General features: G+C 44.5%; 1 protein-coding gene across 4 annotated transcripts in view; it reads left to right on the top strand.

The window, feature by feature from the left end:
- RALY (RALY heterogeneous nuclear ribonucleoprotein) overlaps positions 1-20,820 on the top strand; it is a 79,292-nt gene that overhangs the window by 29,977 nt on the left and 28,495 nt on the right. For all 4 annotated transcript variants that reach the window (XM_025398470.1, XM_025398468.1, XM_025398469.1 and 1 more), the window contains exon 2: positions 8,681-8,763. The gene's annotated coding sequence lies outside the window, so the exon portion shown is untranslated. The remainder of the gene's footprint in view (positions 1-8,680; positions 8,764-20,820) is intronic.

The following is a 20,820-nucleotide window of genomic DNA, read 5'->3' as shown; positions in this document are numbered from 1 at the left end:
CTAAGACCAGGGATCTCATGTGGAACTGAGCCCATTTATAGAATAAAGCACCTAATTTTGTGCACTCCAGAAAGTGAAGCCTTATGATCAGCACTGATCATATGCTGAAGTATCACAAGAGCCCCACAGTCAGTCTATGGTATAATAACAGGGAGGAAGAGTTGGTATCTAGGTACATGGTTGGGGTCCAGAGTTTTCTTTAAAAATGAATGTTGGGTCTGGTGGATAAATGAGCTCTCAAGTATAGAACATTGAGCACTGGGACCTCAGTCTGCTGGTCCATTCCCCTTAGTTCACAGATGAAAAAACTGAACCTAGCATTATCAGGGGCTTTTACTGAAGAGTGCCCAAGGTAAAGCAGGAGGACTGAAGGATGCTCTAGCCCAGAGCTAACTAGCCATGGTCAGAGAAGAAGGAAGACATGGCCTCTGGGGAAAGGAACCAGCATTTGCAAACGCTGTGCTGAGAGGAAAATGGTTCAAATTTTTAAGCTGAAATGATTTGTAGACTCTAACAAGGCTTATTTTTTTAACCCGAAGACAGCCTCCCTATCAGCTTCTAAAGTCCCTCGCTTCTCTCACTTCAGGTGGGATTCAGCAATTCAAATCCAGTTCTCAGACTAATTCTGATTCCAGGCAGGTAAATGAAACAGTCTTACCCTTGACTCCCATCCATGTACCTACAGTCTTTACGTAACTGAGCTGAAACTGAATCCTTACTGAATTTTTCACAGATTCCATTTTGCCTGGCCATCCACTTACGATTTTAATTTTTGGGTGAAATTGGTATTATCTCTCAGATCGTAACCCTCCACCCTGGAACTGGAGTTCCTGGAGTGAATCTACATCTGCAGTTAGAGCAACATCATTGCTTTTTTGTTGTTGTTGTTGTTGAGATGAAGTCTCACTCCTGCCTCTGCCTCCTGAGTAGCAGGGACTACAGGTGTGTGCCACCATGCCTGGCTAATTTTTTTTTTTTTTGTATTTTTAGTAGAGATGGCGTTTGACCATGTTGGCCAGGCTGGTCTTGAACTCCTGATAATCTCAGGTGATCCGCCCGCCTTGGCCTCCACTGGGATTACAGGCGTGAGCCACCACACCCAGCCTGTCATTGGTTTTTGAATACCTATTCAAAAATTGATTTGTAAACTTGAAATTTGCAGTTCCAGCCTCCACATTGAGGTCCCCTCCAAAGTTATTCCATACTGTATGAAGTCTGAGTGAGGTGAGAGGTAGCTTGGTTGGGAATAAGGAGACTGGGTTCTGGCCCTGCCACTGACTTCCTTCTGTGTGACTTTGGACAGATTCTCCTCCCTGCTCTGATCTTACCTCCCTTTTTGTAAAATAGTTGAACCCTTCCAGCTCTGGTCTCATCAGGGGCATGAAAGCCATTTCTACACGGTCTCAATTGCACAGAGCAGTGTTTGGTCGGAGCTTTGGTGTGTTGGTTACTCATTATAAAGCTTTAGATTCTCACTTCCAGCTCAAGAGGGGGAAGGGGAACCATCCAACTGTCTCATTAGCATGGAGAAAAGAAAACAGTAATTACTCGTGCCTCCCTTGATAATTCCTGCGGGTTGGATCTTCTAGGGAAGGAGGAGGGGAAAACTAGAGATAGCTTCAGCTGAGAAAGGAGAAATGCTGTTAGCTACCCAGAAAATGCAGAGGCAAGAATGATTGTCTTGCACATCTGTTGTATTCTGTGGACGTTCCTCCAGGCAGCTTGGAGACTGCCTAGATTGAGTTTCATCTATTTATGGCATGCATTATGTTCTCATACGTGAACATGGGTTGGGCTCAAGACCCCTAATGTCACCTGTCATTAAGAAACCAGCTGTCCTCTAGGGCCTACTTTTTGATACACTGGGCATCCTGACACCTGTCTTTGTTTGGGAGTATGGGAGGGTTTTACTGAGCCATTTTGTGTCCTGGCTGCATTTTTTATTATGTTGTGAGGTCATTTTCTTTACCCCCACAGCAACACAGCCAGTTGTTTTATTATGCCTGAGCGTAGGCAACCATACAGTAGAGCCAGTTACAAGGGTCAAGGTCAGGTATCCTTGTGAGGGGAGGAGTCTGGAAGAACTGCAAGACCACGGGGTTTAGTAAAGGCTGGGATAAGCAAGTCTTAGAGAAGGGTTGAGGCAGTTTTGAGGCTGAGAGGTTAGGGGAGCTGGAACCCAACTATCAAATAGATTGGCAAGTTAGCTTGTGGGATGAGGGCCATTTGCCCTGTGCCTTTGCCCTGTGCCAGTCTTTTACTCCCTGTGTGTGGTCAGTTGTGAGCCCTCGAGTGCTGACTGTGGCAGAAATGGGTTGGAGACTGCCTTCAGGGGAGCCCTGCCTGAGGGAGCCTGGAGCCATTAGACTGAGATTATCTCCTGTGGCTGTGGCTGCTCACTGGTGCCTTGGTTGCCACCCCGGAGGCCTAGAGAACCCAGCTTCCCTTTCTCTTCCTGTCTCTTCAGGAAGGTAACCCTTCAGCAACACCTCTTTTTTTTTTTTTTTTTTTAAGACAGTCTCACTCTGTTGCCCAGGCTGGAGTGCAGTAGTGCGAATTCAGCTCACTGCATCCTCTGCCGCCTGGGTTCAAGCTCTTCTGCCTCAGCCTCCGGAGTAGCTGGGACTATAGGCATGCACCACCGCACCCAGCTAATTTTTTTGTATTTTTAGTAGAGACAGGGTTTCGCCATGTTGGCCAGGCTGGTGTTGAGCTCCTGACCTCAGGTGATCTGCCCACTTCAGCTTCCCAAAGTGCTGGAATTACAGGCGTGAGCCACCTTACCTGGCCCAGCACCTCTTTCAGCCAGTCTTCCTGTGGGCCCTAGAGCTTGCTTATTCTAAACAGCAAGAGTTCTGTAGAGACATGCTATTTTTTTAAAATTGTTTTACAAATGTAGGAGATTATTTCCTCTATCAAAATCTTTCATCTTCGGCCCCCTGGGAATGCTCCTTTTCTCTTGTCCCAGACCTTTTGCTTGATTCCCCACCCTTTGATGTCCAGATCCAGGCTTCCCATAATTTTCACTCTTCATTCACTTTCTGGCTCCTTTCCCTAGCCTCCAGTAGTAGATTCCTGGGTTTTCTTTTTTTAGAGGATAAGGAAGGTTTTTCAACAGAGCTTTCATGACAGGGAGCTATTGGGGAAAGGTCCAGAGGATGTCAGTAACCCCTTAGCCACAAGGAGAGATATACTCCCAGGGCTTGTTAGCTTGGAATAATGCTGATAGAGGAGGAAGCTGTGACAAGAGAAAGAACCTGCTTGTCTTCTGACCTCTGCAGGCTTCAGCTTAAACCAGGCAGAGGTTGGGCTGGGGCAGGGCAATAGTGAGGACTAAGGGTTGGAGCCCTGAGCAACTTGTCGGTAAGTGCTTCACTTTACCTCCTGTTGACAAATTTAGTTTGGAGTTTGCACAAGCACACTCCCTTCATTTAACATTTATAAAGAGAAATTCCTGCTGCTTCTCTTTTGAATAAAAGTCCTTGGTTCTGGTACCAGAAGGAAAAAGATCTTTTCCAAAGTCTAGACCTCAGACTTTTTAAAAATTTAATTTAATTTCATTTTATTTTGTTATTTTTTTTGAGACAGAGTCTTGCTCTGTTGCCCATGCTGGAGCGCATCGGCTCACTGCAAGCTCTGCCTCCCGGGTTTACGCCATTCTCCTGCCTCAGCCTCCCGAGTGGCTGGGACTACGGGCACCCGCCATCACGCCCTGCTAATTTGTGTGTGTGTGTGTGTGTGTGTGTGTGTGTGTGTGTGTTTAGTAGAGACGGGGTTTCACCGTGTTAGCCAGGATGGTCTCGATCTCCTGACCTCATGATCCACCCACCTCGGCCTCCCAAACCTCAGACATTTTAAACCTGCTCAGGTGTCTCCTTCCTTACCTATTCTCCCTTCACCCCTTTCCCATCCTCTTTTCTCTGCTCCCTGCCTTTTCACTCCTCGCATCCCCCTTAACTTGTGAAAACAAGAATGGGAAAAGGACACCTTAAGCCAACAGATTAGTAGGTGTTTGGTTGATATAAATACTGGGACTGAGACTCTGAATATGGAGCTTGAGATTTTGGACTTGACTTCTAGTCCTCAGAATAAGAGTTACTGGGCAGGTTTTGTTTATTCCTTGATTAACTCACATGTCAGATACTTAGACTGACACAGAGCCTGGCAGGTAGTTCAGAAGACCCTAATCCTACATCACCCAAGACCCATATGACAGTTCATAAGACCCTAATCCTGCCATAAGGTCACAATCTTATGGAGAAGATGAGCAGCAGTGAGCACACAACCCCCACTCCCTCCACATCCCCCATTCAATCTTTGAATTTTGAGGATAGAAAGAACTTTAGCTTATCTGGTCTTCTTTCATGTTACTGTGTAATAAAGTAAGGCAGATCATGAGAGTACGTAGGCTCTGGAGTAAAGTAAAGCAGACCTGGGTTCAAATTCTAGCCTTGTTGCTTACTAGCTGTTTGACCTTGAATGGCACACTTAGCCTCACCTGTCTTCAGTTACCTTGGTTGTAAAATGGACATGTCATCACCTACTTCACAGGGTATCATAAGGATTAACAGTTTAACACCCAGCCTCATGCCTGAGGCATAGTAGCAGCCCATATCTTTCTGTCACCCTGCATCAAGGCTTGGCTTAAATCTTTGCTTCTTCTGTGAAGCTTCTGAGACAACCCCAGGTCAGACTGATTTGTTTCTTCACTTTCACAGTATATAACATTCTTTGAACTGTTAGATCCTGCCTAATATTCTTAGTAATTTTTTTTTGTGGGATATCATAGTCCCATCCTGAATGCCAAGTGCCTAAGGATAAAGACTGTTCTCAATCATCTGTGCGTCCTCCATAACCCCTCACTCAGAGCTGTGTACATAGCAAAGCCAACCAGTACAGCTAGTATCAGGAAATATTTTTTGACTAATTAGATAGAAGGTTCGTGTATGTACTCTGTTTTTCAGCTTACAAGAAGAACTATAAAAGACCTGGCTGGGACTCTCCCATCCTAACTCTGCTCTTTTCCTCACCTGTTATCACATTGATAAAAACATGTGATCATAAAATCCTTGTGTTGGCAGTATAGGAATTCCCATTTTGCAGATGAGGGATCTGAGATGAAGATTAGAACTCAGGTCTCTTGTTGGGAGATAGATCCAGACTAAGTAGGAGGAATAGAAACAGAAATCTTATAACTGGCTGGGCGCAGTGACTCACGCCTGTGATCCCAGCACTTTGAGAGGCTGAGGCAAGCAGATAATTTGAGGTCAGGAGTTTGAGACTAGCCTGGCCAACATGGTGAAACTCCGTCTCCACTAAAAACAAAAATTAGCCAGACGTGGTGGCATGTGCCTGTAATCCCAGCTACTTGAGTGGCTGATACAGGAGAATCGCTTGTACCCGGGAGGTGGAGGTTGCCGTGAGCTGAGATTGCACTACTGCACTCCAGCCTGGGCAACAGAGCAAGACCCTATCTTAAAAAATAGAAAAGAGGCTGGGTGCAGTGGCTCAAGCCTGTAATCCCAGCACTTTGGGAGGCCGAGACGGGCAGATCACGAGGTCAGGAGATTGAGACCATCTTGGCTAACACGGTGAAACCCTGTCTCTACTAAAAAATACAAAAAACTAACTGGGCGAGGTGGAAGGCGCCTGTAGTCCCAGCTACGCAGGAGGCTGATGCAGGAGAATGGTGTAAACCTGGGAGGCGGAGCTTGCAGTGAGCCGAGATCGCACCACTGCACTCCAGCCTGGGCGACAGAGCGAGACTCCGTCTCAAAAAATAAAAATAAAAATAAAAAAGAAATCTTGTAACTGACTAGGTCTCCATTCTTTGGAAGAAGCAGGAATTTTTACAAGGAAGAAGGGGAACCCAGGGGTACTGTATTCCTGAGGCCTTAGCTAATGGTGAGACCAGAAGTGAATATACCCACAAGCCGGAGATGTTTCAAGAACATGGCAGAGAGAGTGGCGAGAAAAGGGTTCAGGATAATGTCATAGATTCACTAGGCCTTGAAAATTAAGAAGGGTTTGAATGTGTATAAATGAAGAAGGGCAATTCCAGTGAGATAACAGTATGGGCAAAAAATATGGGAGGTGGAAAGCCCACAGTAGAAGTAAGGCAGATGATGACCAGATACTGGCATACCTAAGAGCAAGGCTGAGGTGAGCCATGACTTTTTTTGAGCAGGTAAGTGGCATTAGGCCCATTAGTCTGGCAGTGTGGGTCTCATGGATTGGAGTAAGAGGGGTAAGGGAGACTAGTGAAACAGAGACCGGGGAAGAGACTCATGTAGCAGTCTGCCTTTGTAATGTCAGTAAGTTTTGAGAAATATTCCAGTAGTGCAAGCAAGAGATAATGTGATCCTGAACCAAGAGGAAGTTGACAAAGTAGGGAATAAATAATACTTTGGGAGGCCAAGGCAGGTGGATCACCTGAGGTCGGGAGTTCGAGACCAGCCTGACTAACATGGAAACCCTACTAAAAATACAAAATTAGCCGGGCGTGGTGGCCGGCGCCTGTAATCTGAGCTACACGGGAGGCTGAAGCAGGAGAATTGCTTGAACCTGGGGGGCCGGAGGTTGCAGTGAGCTGAGATTGTGCCATTACACTCCAGCCTGGGCGACAGAGTGAGACTATGGTGAAAAAAAAAAGAAAGAAAATAATGATTTGGATGAGCTCTTAGAGTGGAAAAAAGTAGAGCTCTCAGAGGGGAAAAAAAAACCCCACAAGGATTTGGCTGTTGTAGGAATGGGGCAGAGAGAGAAAGAGGGGTTGAGACCATGAATATTTGGAGTCTGAGTACCTGGGAGAATGGTTATGCCATTCTCTGAATCATAGAGGCTGGGAAATAGAAGATGAATTGAGTTTGTTGACTTGTTGATTGGAGGTGTTGATAGTCCAGTCCCTTTAGCACCCGACTCCCTGGTGCCTCTGCCTTTGTCTTTTGATCCAGAGCTACAGAGATCCTTCAATTCCTTGTGCTTGCTGCTTTGTTCCAGACCTGGAGGCCCCCCGCACCCTCAATCCCTCTACTCATGACTTGGAGCAACTTTCACTCCCTCTGAAATAAAATAGTGCTTAGGCCAGTACCTACTCTGTTTCCAACTGTGCAGTAAATGCACAGTTGTTATTAAATGGCCGTTGTTATTATCATAGCTTTGAGATTACAGTAACTAGAGATTAGAGAAGCCTCTGGAACCACCTGGCTGAAGGACTCAGGAGTCATTCAACTTGTATTCGGTAAAAAGCCTGGACTGCAAGTATATGGAGAGGATGTCAGGCTTGGGTGTAGATGGGTGGGGGACTGTGAGCCATGTAAACTAGAACAAGAGAACATGTTTCCTGCCTTCTTCTGTTTTTGAGAATTGTTACATGTAATGTGAGGTTAAGAGGGCAAGCCCTGGAGTTGGACTCCTGGGTTCAAATCCCAGCTCCACCATCTTGTTACCGTGCAATGAGCAAATGTACTTAATTTCTTTGTGCCTCAGTTTCCCCATTAGTAAAATAACACACCAACCTTAAAAGATTGTGAAGATTAAATGCGTTAATACAAATAAAAGGTTTATATCAGTGCCTAGTATGTGCTAAGTATGTGCTACTATTCTTATTCTAGAGTCTGCTCTATTTCATTCCACATTCCTGGGAATGAATATATAGGGATTTCTCTTCACCATCCTCACCCAACAGAGGAGGGGTCTGAGCACAGAAACCTGAAATAAATCTCAGAGTGCTTGAAAGTTTGTCTCAGCTAGAATCTAGGTTATCTAAGCCTGGAGGAGCCTGGGCCACAAGTGACAGTTAGAGTTGTCTAGAAGACCTGAGTTTGACTCCCAGTTTTACCACTTGACTTGTTTTGATCTTGGGCAAGTAACCTAGTCTCTGAGCCTTAGTTTTCTCATACGTAAAATACAGAACAAATTCCTTCTTGTGTTTCTAGTATACCTCATTTTCCTTGTGACTCCATTCTAGCTATATTATTAGTCTTCTTGTTCCTTAAACATACCAAGGCCACAGGGCCTTTGTACTTGCTGTTCTCTCCCTGGAACACTCTTCCCTCAGATCTTTGCATGTCTTATCCCCTCACTTCATTCAAATCTCTCTGGATGTCACCCCTTATAGAGGCCCCTCCCTGACCATTTTATCTAAAATAGACTTCACCCTTACCTTTTGTCATTCTTTATTCCCTTACCTTGCTTTCCTTTCCTTTTTTTTTTTTTTTTTTTTTTTGAGATGGAGTCTCGCTCTTGTTGCCCAGGCTGGAGTGCAGTGGCGTGATCTCGGCTCACTGGAACCTCCCCCTCCCAGGTTCAAGTGATTCTCCTGCCTGAGCCTCCCAAGTAGCTGGGATTACAGGCGCCCACCACCATGCCTGGCTAATTTTTTTTTTTTTTGTATTTTTAGTAAAGGCAGGGCTTCACCATGTTGGCCAGGCTGGTCTTGAACTTTTGACTTCAGGTGATCCGCCCCCCTCGGCCTCCCAAAGTGCTGAGACTACAGGCATGAGCCACCACGCCAGGCCTGCTCTATTTTTCTTTATGGCACTTAGCACTACTTGAAATTATATGCTGTAAATAATTGACCTGTCTTTTGCTAGGATGCAAAATGTGTAAGGTTAGAAATTTTGAATGCCTGCTGCCTGTTCTGAGCAGCACCCCTAATGGACTTTTCTCTCTATTATAGGTGAGCCCTATTCCCGGAGGCAGGTGGTGCTGACCCTGTAACCCAAAGGAGGAAACAGCTGGCTAAGCTCAGCATTGTTACTGGTGAGTGAGGGTGCCTGGGAAAGCTCTGGGCAAGCTTAGGCCAACATGGAGGGTAACTAGTTTGGGAATTGTTTTTACCTTCAGTACAGATAACTCACAAGTGATTATCTTCCTACTCCATGTCTAAGAGATCGGATGTTGCACAGGTAACCTTCTGAACTGGGAGGAGGGTTGAGACTGCTCTCCTAGAGCTGCCACAAGAATGTCTGGGATCATTTACCATGAGTAAGGCAGAGCAGGTCTGCTTCCTTCTTGCTTCTGCTAGCTGCTTTCTGCTGGGATGTGGCGGGTGGGGAGCTGTCCTGGGACCTGGCGGCTGTACCTGTCCTCTCACAAGCTCTTTAACATGACCTCACAGCCCTTAGAGATTTTTTTTTGGCGGGGGGCGGGTAGAGAGGGGACAGAGTTTCACTCTTGTTGCCCAGGCTGGAGTGCAATGGTGCGATCTTGGCTCACTGCAACCTCTGCCTCCGAGTTCAAGCAATTCTCCTGCCTCAGCCTCCTGAATAACTAGGATTACAGGCATGCACCACCATGCCCGGCTAATTTCATATTTTTTAGTAGAGACGGGGGTTTCTCCACGTTGGTCAGACTAGTCTCGAACTCCCGACCTCAGGTGATCCGCCTGCCTCAGCCTCCCAAAGTGGTGGGATTACAGGTGTGAGCCACCGCGCCTGGCCCCTTAGAGACTTTCTTAGATTTAGTTTCTACTGTGATCTGCCAAGCTCATAGGTCAGCTCCAGAAAATCCTGTAGTTTCTTCAGTTCTGCAAAATGTCGTATGAATAATGGTGAGAGTGGAGTGATTAGGGCTTTATAAATGGGATGTCAGGGGAACCTGCAGATGGTGAGAAGGAAGGAAAATCCACACATTAAGAACTTACTGTGTTACTGATGTCAATCTAGACAAAATCCCTTTTTGTTTGTGTGGGGTTTTATTTTTGTTTTTGGGAGACAGGTGTCACTATGTTGCCTAGGCTGGTCTCAAACTCCTAGGCTCAAGTGATCCTCCTGCCTCAGCCTCCTGAGTAGCTGGGATTATAGGCATGTACCACCACAGCCTGCTCTGAAACCTCATTTTATAGATGAGGAAATTGAGGCTCAGGAACTGAAATAATTTGCCCAGGGTTCACACCTGGGAATCCATAAAGCTGATGTTAGAACCCAGGTCAGTCTGACCATAAATGCCGTTGTTCTTCCTGACCTGACAGGCTTTCGTTGGGCCGCTAATTTCCCTCTCTAATTCTGAATTTTCTTACAAAGTTCAAGAAGGCAGACTTAGGGATTCAGAAAGGAGATTCAGTTGAGGGGCTGAACAGGGCAGGTAGGAGTTGGGGGTCTCTCTGAGCAGTGGTATTTCTAGTGAGGGGAGCTACTAGACTGAAAGATAGGAAGAACCTTCAAGCAGGCAGAGGCCCAGGCTAAAGTGACCAGAACAAGAAGAATGTATCTGTAACACATGGTATCTCATAAACACTTGGGCCAGTACAGGATAAGGACCTGAGTACTGGCTTGAAGTTGAGAAACCTGGGTTTTTATCTTCTTTCAACATGTGCCCTTGGACAGTCTTCATTCCCCTATTTGTAAAGTCGGAGTGCCTCCTTGTCCCCTCATGTCTCGTGTGTGCACCAACCATGCAGGTATGTTACAGAGAATCAAATGAGAAATGCAAGTTGGAAAGCTTTGTGAATTGTAAAGCAGCATGAATGAAACAAGAAAGTGAGAGGAAAGCGTTTTAAGTGTCTGTCTTAGCTCGTTTTATGTTGTTATAAAGGAGTACCTGAGGCCGAGTAATTTATAAAGAAGAAAGATTTATTTGTCTCACAATTTGGATGTCTGGAAAAGTTCAAGATTGGGTGTCTGCACTCAGTGAGGGCCTTAGGCTGCTTCTACTGTGGTGGAAAGGGAACTGCTGTGGTTAGAAATCAGATGGTAAGAGAGGGAGAAGGGAGATGCTAGGCTCTTAACAACCATCTCTTACAGGAACAAAAAGAGTGAGAATTCACTCGCTTCCCCTACCCTCCTTCCAGGTAGGGTATTAATCCGTTCATGAGGGATGCCCCCAATGATCCAAACCCCTCCCATTAGGTCCCACCTTAAACATTGGGGATCAGATTTCAGCAAGAGGTTTGGAGGAGTCCAGCATCCAAAATATAATAGTATCTGTGGCATCTCAGTCCCTGACCTGTTTGCCACCCCATTCTCCAAAAGTAAACAGGAGGATTTTCCTTTGGAAATTTTTCACTGTAAATCTTCTCTTATGCCCTTCTCCTCCTCTCCTTTCTTTTGTAGGCCCTACCCATAGCTTAGTTTTTCCTTAAGGAAGAGGATTCTAGGGCACAGATGACAAAGCCAGGTAGCACAGGCAGCCACGATTTGCAATGTGTGGGCTGCAGAGTGCAGGTTTAAGTGCACTCATGAGCCCTGGCATAGGATACTACAGCAGTTCCCAAGAGCCCATCCCAACAGGAGTCGGCACTCCACTGAGGTGTTGCCTCGTTCCCTGCTGTCATCTCTTGAAGAAGGCTATTACTCCTTTGGCCCTAGGTTCCCTGCCTGCCCCTGCTTACTGCTAGTGAAAAAGGCTCTTGTGCTGTAGCCTCACATTTTATGGAGGCCATGGTCATTCCAGTTTTTCTACCATCTTGTTCTCCCCCTTTACCAACGATGGAGACCATTCTCTTCATACTGGGTTTTAACAATGGATATTCTGTTCTTCTATCTGCCTGAGAGTGCACAGAGGGTTTTGACCCCTACCTTCCCTCATACTCTGAATATCCAGGCTCTTGCTGCCACTTCTTTTTGCCTTGTTAATGTAAAGTTCTACAGCTTCTGGCCTTTCCCTGGCCTGGGTGCCAAGCTTGGATTTTATATGCTTCCTGTAACAACTGCTCTGTGAAGAAGCTCCACTATTAACTTTTAAAATATGAACGATTCCATGTAAATCAATGTATAATATATACATTTATATGTGATAAGCTACCCATATAATAGCTTATTTATCTAACAGCCTCATTTTTCCGGAGTCCAACTGAAAAACAAGAGGGAAGTAAAGCATTGTCATCCTTAAGTATTTGCACAGTGCTAATTTATTCTTATTTTTTATTTTTATTTTTTTTGAGACAGAGTCTCACTCTGTCGCCCAGGCTGGAGTGCAATGGCACGATCTCCACTCACTGCAAGCTCCGCCTCCTGCGTTCACACCTTTCTCCTGCCTCAGCCTCCTGTGTAGCTGGGACTACAGGCACCCGCCACCATGCCCAGCTAATTTTTGTATTTTTAGTAGAGACGGGGTTTCACCGTGTTAGCCAGGGTGGTCTCAATCTCCTGACCTCGTGATTCGCCCGTCTCGGCCTCCCAAAGTGCTGGGATTACAAGTGTGAGCCACCGCGCCTGGCCATTTATTCTTATTTTTACGTGTTGTTGTAACAAGTTTAGCATTTGGTTTCTAAAACCCCATAAGATTAAAAGCAGCATATCAAAAAAGGGAGAAGAGCTGCTATATTAATCCCATCTAGGGGTGAGAGCTGAAAGCTGACTGAAAGGGGAGGAGTGAAAGAAGAGTAAGTTAAAACAACAGTCTGGAGGCCACTTAATTTAGGAGCAGCACCTCCACAACTATGTCCCTCAGTAAGATGAGGGTGGGGCTGGGTAATTCTGTGGTGGTTTTGGGTTCCTCTTGAAAGCCAAAGTTTTCAGAAAATGTTAAGTATTTATAGTGTCTACTATATATTATCAAACACTATACTGAATGCTTTACATAAATATATTTCATTTTCATAGCAACTTGGGAGGTAGGTGGTGATATTCTTATTTAATAAATTACTTGAGAGTTAGAGAGGGACGTGTAAGCAGTGATCAGAAGAGCTAAGCTTAGAACCCAGAAGAATCTGGCTCCAGAAAACCAAGTTTTTTTCTATTATATCCTACATTGGCTCTTTCCCCACTACCTAAAACCCTGGTCCTTCTCAGGCTCTTAAGCTAGTAGTCCCCCGCTACTCCTTTTTATTCATTCTCCTATAGACATTTTTCGTTTTGAAGATACACATTTATTCATTCATTCAGTGAGTATTGGATTGTCTGTCATATACCAGTCACAGTTTCAAGTGTTTGAGGTGTAGCAGTGAATAGAATAGTTTTTTCTCTGTAGTTTATGTTCTAGTAGAGGAAAGCAGATAAACAAATAAATCTGAAGAAAAATAAAGCAGGGTAAGGGAATAGGGAGACACTGGATTATTAAGGAAGGCCTCTCAGAAAGTAAAATTTGTGCCGAAATATGTAAGAATTAGAGTAGTGAGCTGTATGTATCTTTGGGGGAATAACATTCTAGGCATAGAGTTCAGCAAGTTCAGAGGTCCTGAAGTAAGAGCATGCTTCTTGTGTCTGAGGAATGAAAGGAGGCCATGTGGCTACAGATGTGGTAAGAGCAGACAGCCTTCCTTACCTTGTTCCCAATTTTAGGAGGAAAGTATTCCATCTTTCACCATCGTGTGGTGTTCAGGCTAAGGAAGTTCCCTTTTATTCCTAGTTTATTAAGAGGTTTCATTATGGATGAGTGTTAGATTTTGTTGATTTTATGGTCTTTGTTCTTTATTCTACATTGACATTACATTAATTGATTTTCAGATATTAAATCAACTTCACATTCCTAGAGTAAATCCCACATGGTTGTAGTGTATAATCCTTTTTATATGGAGTTAGATTTGATTTACTGGGGAATACTGTTCTGTAGTTTCTTAGGTCTTTATCTGCTTTTGGCATTAGGGTGACCTCATGGAATGAAGTGATATGTTCCCTGCTCCTCTGTTTTCTGAAAGAGTTTGTAAAGGATTGGTATTATTTCTTCTTTAATTGTTTGATAGAATTCATCAGTGAAGCCACATGGGCCTGGGCTTGTCTTTGTTGGAAGAGTTTAAAATTACTAATTCAAATGTCTTACTTGTTAAATCTACTTAGATTTTCTATTTGTTTTTGAGTCACTTTTGATAATTTGTGTATTTTAGGAATGTTTCCATTTCACCCAAGTTGTCTAATTTGTTGGTAATTTGTGTCTTTTTTTTTTTTTTTTCTTGGTCAGTCTAGATACAGGTTTGTTCATTTTGCTTGTGTTTTCAAAGAACCAACTTTTAGTTTCATTGTTTTTCTTTTCCATTGATTTTTTACTTGTGTTTTTATTATTTTCTAATTTCTGCTGCTTTGGGTCTAGTTTGCTCTTTTTTAGTTTCTTCAGGATTAGTTTATTAAATTTTGAGGCACAATACACCCCTCACCAAATAATTCTTCAGGCTTGACTATACCAGTGGACTGTCAGTTTGCTCCTTCTGATAACAGTAGCCTCTGGAGAAGTATCAAACTTCAGAGGGGGCCTGATTCAGAAACAATAGGGAAGACAAGTGGCCAACAATGTATATGTGTTACCAGTAGAGAGAGTGCTAGGGCTAGACCCATAGCGCCTGGCAGCCTGGACCCTACCTCCCCAAAATCAGCACTAGGCGGGCAGTGAGGCAGGCTGAGCTTCAAGTAAGACATATGGGGGTGGTGTAGCAGGAAGTCAGGTGACACTTGGCAAGCCAGGGCCTCCCAGGCTTCTGAGGAAGGTTCCCTGATAAAGAGCTAGAAGAGACAGCTGCCTACCTCATGGACTTCAGAGGCTTCACAGTGGCTTTTGGGGGACCTTTCTGAACACCTCTTTTGCCTGTTACAACTGAAATTCTAAGCAGAGATTTGATTCCATTAAATAAGGGTTACAGTGCAGATGCCATAGGTAACATTGAGGTGGGAGGGGCTCTGAGCAATACCTGGGCTTGCTGGGGACTTACTCGTGACCTTTAGTTTCCTCATCTATAAACAAGGAATAATAGTTTCTACCCAGCCTTCTGTGTAAAGCACATTTCAGGTAAGTGCTATATAAGACCATTGGATAGTGTACAAATGTACAAGACTATTAATGTTAGTAATTACAGTGTTAGGGACCTGGGATAGAGTCTGAGAAGGTCTAGGAGCAGTAGCAGTGCATCATTGTCCTTCAAGGTATGGGGATGAATGTTTGACCAAAGTGGACCTGGTGGCTTAGAAAGGGCAGGAGACTCATTGTCTGCCAGTGTAATCATCAGATGGCTCCTAGAGAATTCTGTGTAGGAGCGGGGATCTGAGGGGGAGGCTGCCAGAGCAGCTCATGTAAGAAACAGCTGTTCCTATTCACTCTCCACCCGAGGATTTTGGCCATATTTTATTACTTTGGTTCCAGAAACAGCTGGCTTGCTTGAGGATTGCTGTCATAGCAAAGCAATAACCTACAGCTTGCTTGGGGAAAAGGAATCGCATGCAAAGGGCTCTGAGCGCTATGAGGTCCTGGGTTCCCCTGTTCCCTTCCCCAGTTTTCATTAAAACTAAAGAAGATCCTTTTGTCCCTTTGGAGCAGCAGGCCAGAGCAGAACAGCCGAACAGGAGAGGGACCTATAGGTTAGATTAACTGGAGGGCAGTTCTAGGGATTTTGGCTGTGGCAGTGAGACAGGGTCCTGAGCCTAAGAACATTGCCAAGAGAACAAAATCTAAGCTGGATAACAAAGCTCAAGAAACCATGGTCTGTGAGCAATGGTGGTTCTAGAACTTTGAGATGAGTAAGAAGTGAATAAAGGGGACTTATCGAATGGGACAGATTGGGGGGTGCTCAAAACTTACTTTACCCCATTAACACAAAGCAGAAATTGCTTCCTTGGAATTATCTGTCATTGTATTATTTGAGTCTCCACTATCCATCCTTCCCCTCATTGCCACCTCCCATATCCCCAATTAACATAATCTGTCAAGAGTCAACAATTCTGAGTACATAGGGCAAGAGGTAAAAGATAAAAGATATCTGTGACATAAGTCATCTTTAGGAAGATTAAGTAACTGCATCTTTCCCACTATTGTGTGTATTCTTAATACCAAGATTTGGGTCCTTGATCTGACATTTGTTTTCTGTGTGACTAACTTGTCTGAGCTGTAGTTTCCTCATATAAAGTAATGCCTACTTTATATAGCGATCGTGTTGCTAGTAGGAGATGATGAAGAAAATACCTGGCTTGGCTTGGTGTTCAATCACTAGTGATTGGAATAAATTCTGATACCATGTGTTGAGCGTCAGATTGAAGTAGGAGAGTGTGGCGACCCAAGCTCTTAACCACGTTCTACTGACTCAAACCTGGGAAAGCATTTTATACCTGGGCCTCTTTTTCCTCAGTTCTGCAAACAGGGAATGAGGTGGAAAGTTGGTCCATAATTGCTGATGTTTCTTCCTGTTCTGTGTCTCCAAAGGCACATTGGTCTGTGGTCCAAAAAGATTAAAGAGTCAACAGGGACCCAAGAGAAGTCTCAGCTTCGGTCCTGCTTAAGCCTGCAGCAGGACCAGTTAAAAACAAAGAGCCACTATCTATAGTAAGGTGTTAGAAGTGGCTGGAAGTCTGCTGCAGGGCAGTGACCTGCCTGTCACCCAGCATTTGGAAAATAAATGTCAAAAAGAAAATCATAATGGCCTAGAAGATTGGAAACTGAGTAGCTAGCAAGTGTGAGAGAGGGGCCATGAGGCATAGGACCCAGATTGTGCTCTATCACCCACTCACTGGGTGTTCCCAGTCACGCTGTTTCTCTTTGCATCCTCCATATCCCCATCTGTAAAAATGAGTTAGGCATTGTATTCTCCAAGGGCCTTTTCAGGACTAACTTTCTGAAATTTCATTGGCCCCTTTTTTCTGGCTCTTGTGTTTGTACTCTAGTTTTTGCCTTTAGTACTGAGGATTTCATTTATGAGAAGGCTTTTTAACCAGACAGAGTTTGTCTAGCCCTAGGGTATTCAGAATGCTCTTGAAACTATAATTTCAGGCCATTCAGTTTTCATCTAGAGATGCCTTGGTTCACCTGATCCTACTCCCTCGTTTAACACTGAGAGATAATGCAACAGAGAAGAAAGACTACAGGCTTGACAGCTGACCCTGAATTCAAATTCCTGCCAGTATTAGCTTAATCTTTCTGAACCATATCATCATCATTTAAAAGTGCAATAATGGGCTGGGCATGGTGGCTCACGCCTGTAATCCAGCACTTTGGAAGGCCAAGGAGGAAGGATCACGAGGTCAAGAGGTCGAGACCATCCTGGCCTACATGGTGAAACCCCGTCTCTACTAAAAATACAAAAATTAGCTGGGCGCAGTGGCATGTGCCAGTAATCCCAGCTACTTGGGAGGCTGGGGCAGGAGAATCGCTTGAACCCAGGAGGCGGAGGTTGCAGTGAGCAGAGATCTTGCCACTGCACTGCAGCCTGGGCAACAGAGTGAGACTCCCATCTCGGGAGAAAAAAAAAAAAAAAAAAGTGCAATGGTGATAACAGATTCAGCACACAGAATTATTTTAGAAGAGGAAAGAAAAAACTGAGGCCCAAGAGGTGAAGTCAGGTTCAGGTTCTCACCCAAATCCAAATCTCTTGTGTCTCGTTCCAGAGTTTTTTTTCCCCTCTAGAGCCAAGGTCAGTTGTGCCCATATGGATATAGTAGCAAAGATTGGAACTGAAAGCATGTCAGCTTTTTTAACATCTCCGCCAACAGCCCTCTCAATTCCCCTGTGGCGTGTGTCAATAACACAGCCCGTACTTGTTTTAGAAACAAGCGCTCCATAAGCACTCCTGTTTGATTTTCTTTGGCTGGTACAGGATCCAGATGCTCTTAGAATAGCACAACACTCTCCAAATCAGCCCATTCCCATTCTGAGCCACTCACAGCTCTGATCTGCTGCTGGCTGGGGTTCATCTCTGAGTCTTCCCTACCTATCATGTGAATCACATTCAAACTTTCGCTAGTTTGCCCTTTCCCTCTTGAGTAACATTTATTGTGTGCATACTGTGTGCCAGGTATTGTGACAGGTACTTTAAATAGATTATCTCCCTTAATCTTTATAACTCATTAAGCTATTAATAGCTCCAGAGGGGAAAGCTGAGGCTCAGTGAAGTGAATGAATTTACTGAAGCCATATCTAGTCTCTAAAATAGCTAGAGTTTGAACTGAGTCCTGACCCTATCGACTAAGCCGTAAGGTAAGCTCTTTCCTGAGTATCACACTGCCTCCCTGGCCTCCCTTCCAGGAGTGTAGAGTGTCTGGGAGTACCCAAGAAGAGGCGTTTGGTGCCCTGAGTGTAATAGGAATGTCTTCCATGCCTTCAGTGTATTTTCCTGAGAGTTTCTGCACTCTGTGCCTCAAACCAACTTCTCCAGAACCCAGGTATAGAGCCCAGAGATCCAAGCACTAAGTGAGAGAGGCCATGTTTCCATCGTGATCATGGAACTGAGTCCCTAGTGAAAAGTATATTTGTCCTTTTCAAAGTTGAATGGAGAGAGTATTTCAAGCAATAACCCCTACTTGTATGCCCAACTCTGAAGTACAGGGAAGGAAAGGGAAAGGGTCTATACTCCTCGACTGTGATAAGTCTCCTCCAGGGATCTGGCAGGAGCGGAGACATGCACACACAAAAGATGTTAGGACTGAGATTGTTCTGATAGGTTCTCAAATCTGTACTCAGCAGTTTGCAAAGCGATTTACCTTCAAGAAACCGTACTGTGAAGAAACTGAAGGAATCTGCCTTTATGTGACAGAGCCAGGGGCTAGAGTCCAAATCTTTAGTCTTGATAATGCCAGTGAGGCTAAGTCTTCCCTGAGAGGGTTTTCTCCCTGGCGTTGGACCTACCCAGTCTCCAGTTGCAAAAGGAGCAGGCCCTTAGTTTCTGTCTTTTTCTGAGCCTTCCTCTGCCCTCTTGTCCCCCTCCTCACTCATTCATACTCAATTGCTAGGGACTTACTTTGAACCCTTATAGGGTGTTATTTTTAGGCACAGGGTGATAGGAGATATTTTTTGTCTCTGTATTTTCCCCAGGATCAGTTGCCATAAAATCATGGAATTTTAGGATATCAGAGTGGGAAGGGACATTAATTGACAGTCATCAAGTTTACATAGTAGCCCTTTTTTAAAACATATAAATCCAAAACAGAGCTTCTGGCTGGGTGCGGTGGCTCATGCCTGTAATGCCAACACTTTAGGAGGCCGAGGCGGGTGGATCATCTGAGGTAGGAGTTCGAGACCAGCCTGGTCAACATGGCAAAACCCTGTCTCTACTAAAATACAAAAATTAGCTAGGCATGGTGGCGCAAGTCTGTAATCCCAGCTATTTGGGAGGCTGAGGTGGGAGGATCGCTTGAGCCGGAGTGGGTGGAGATTGCAGTGAGGCGAGATCAAGACACTGCAATCTAGCCTGGGCAACACAGCAAGACACCGTCTTTAAAAAAAAAAAAAAAAGCCACCACCAAACACAGCTGCTTTGGCTGAAGCAGCAGCAAGAGGCCTAGTAGCTCAGCCTCCCCACTACCCTTACCAAACAAAGACAACCCCCCGAGGCAGCTGCCTTAAACTTCAGGGTTCCCAGGATCACAGTTTGTAAAACAACACTGACCTGAACCAACTTTCCCATTTTATCATTGTTAAATTGAAGCCCAGCAAAGGAGAATAATGTGCCAGGGTCACAGAGTGAATTAGTGGCAGGTGCCCTGACTCTCTGCCTTGTGTCCTTTTTACTATCCTATGTCATTATGTCATTTCGTTAAGTGACCACTTCTAACACTTGACTAGCATCCTGTGCCTGGGTGTCAGGCTTCTCTTGCCTCATGACGTCTGGTTCTTGTGAGGTAGGCAGGCTTGTGAATGTGTGTGCCTCGGTCAGGGCATAATTTTCATACATAGAGCGAGCGTGTGTCAAGTTTTGTTTAATTGTTTAATGTGGAAACCAGCAGAAGTAGAATAGCTGTGAAACTGGATTTAGGTTGTTAATGAAAGAAGGACTGCTGAAATAAGATTGTTTTGGTTAGTGCCCTGATGAAAATATAACCTTTGAAATTATTTTGTCTGCATATAAAAGGTATACCTTCTTAGTTTTTTACACATTAACCTCTAACTGCAGAGTTTTAAAACATTTGGACCCTAATCATTTGTGAAGAATAACAAAATTCCGTTTCCCAAGAGTGTCAGATGACTCCGTTCATAATAAACAATGTGTCTAACATGACTTTAAGTGGTCACACAATCATCTTTTTGCCTTACTTCCGAATTTTGGATAATTTTCCTTAACATACAACCACTGAAAATGATCAGAACCTCTTGTGTTAAAGCCAGCTAGAGCCATCCCAACCCAGGAAGGCAGCTTTCTGCTCAGGGAACAGACCTGACCTCTTTACTAAGGTTTCTGCAGTCAGCAGCCATCAGCAAGATCTTGAGTTCGCTCTCCTTGCACCCCTGCTCAGTGGCCTGGAATTTGGCCTTTGCTAACCCTAGACTTGCTTCTTTTTCTTCCCCTGTTCAAGGAGGCTCTTTTCTTGCTTGTGGTCTCACCCTCAGGACCATCTTGGATGCAAAGAGGTTACAGATTTCCATTTGGAAGAAGTTTCTTTTATGTGCAGAGCCAGTTCTACTCAGAATAAGCAGCTGCTTTCATTATGTGGTTTTGTCTCTGAACATGTTTTGTCCATCTCTCCATGCCCACTGCTACCACCCAAGGCCAGATCTTAATAATCTGTCTCTGGCAGCATTTTAATTATCAACTCACTTGCCGCTCCATGTCTAGTCTTTACCCTGAAATACAACCTTTTCTCTCTCCATAGCTTTTAAGACACAGATCTTATTCCTATGACTTCCTTGCTCATGAAACCTCTAAAATCTAATCTTAGTAGCATGAAATTTGAGGTTCTGCAAAGACTCTTTATCCCTGTTCTTTCCAGTCCTTTCTCCAACCCTCTTCTCATACCCTGTTCCATAGGGGTTCATACTAGTGGGTAGGAATATTAGAGAAACCATATTTGGGACAATATGAAGGTTAGGAAGCATTCTTTGTTGTGGGGCCATGTTAAGATTTAATTTGGTAAACCTTTGTGCTGGGCACAGAAATAAGTCTTAGGAATAAGGAGTAACCAAACACATGGTTAAGGGTTTTGGAGCCTGTAGTTGATGAAGGACAGGAAGGTAAAGTAAGTAGGCTAGAGCGAT

This window comes from Theropithecus gelada, chromosome 10, assembly GCF_003255815.1.
Source record: "Theropithecus gelada isolate Dixy chromosome 10, Tgel_1.0, whole genome shotgun sequence".
In the NCBI taxonomy this organism is placed as follows: domain Eukaryota; kingdom Metazoa; phylum Chordata; class Mammalia; order Primates; family Cercopithecidae; genus Theropithecus; species Theropithecus gelada.
Note: the sequence above shows the minus strand (reverse complement) of the source record. Positions and strands in the feature narration are given on the sequence as shown.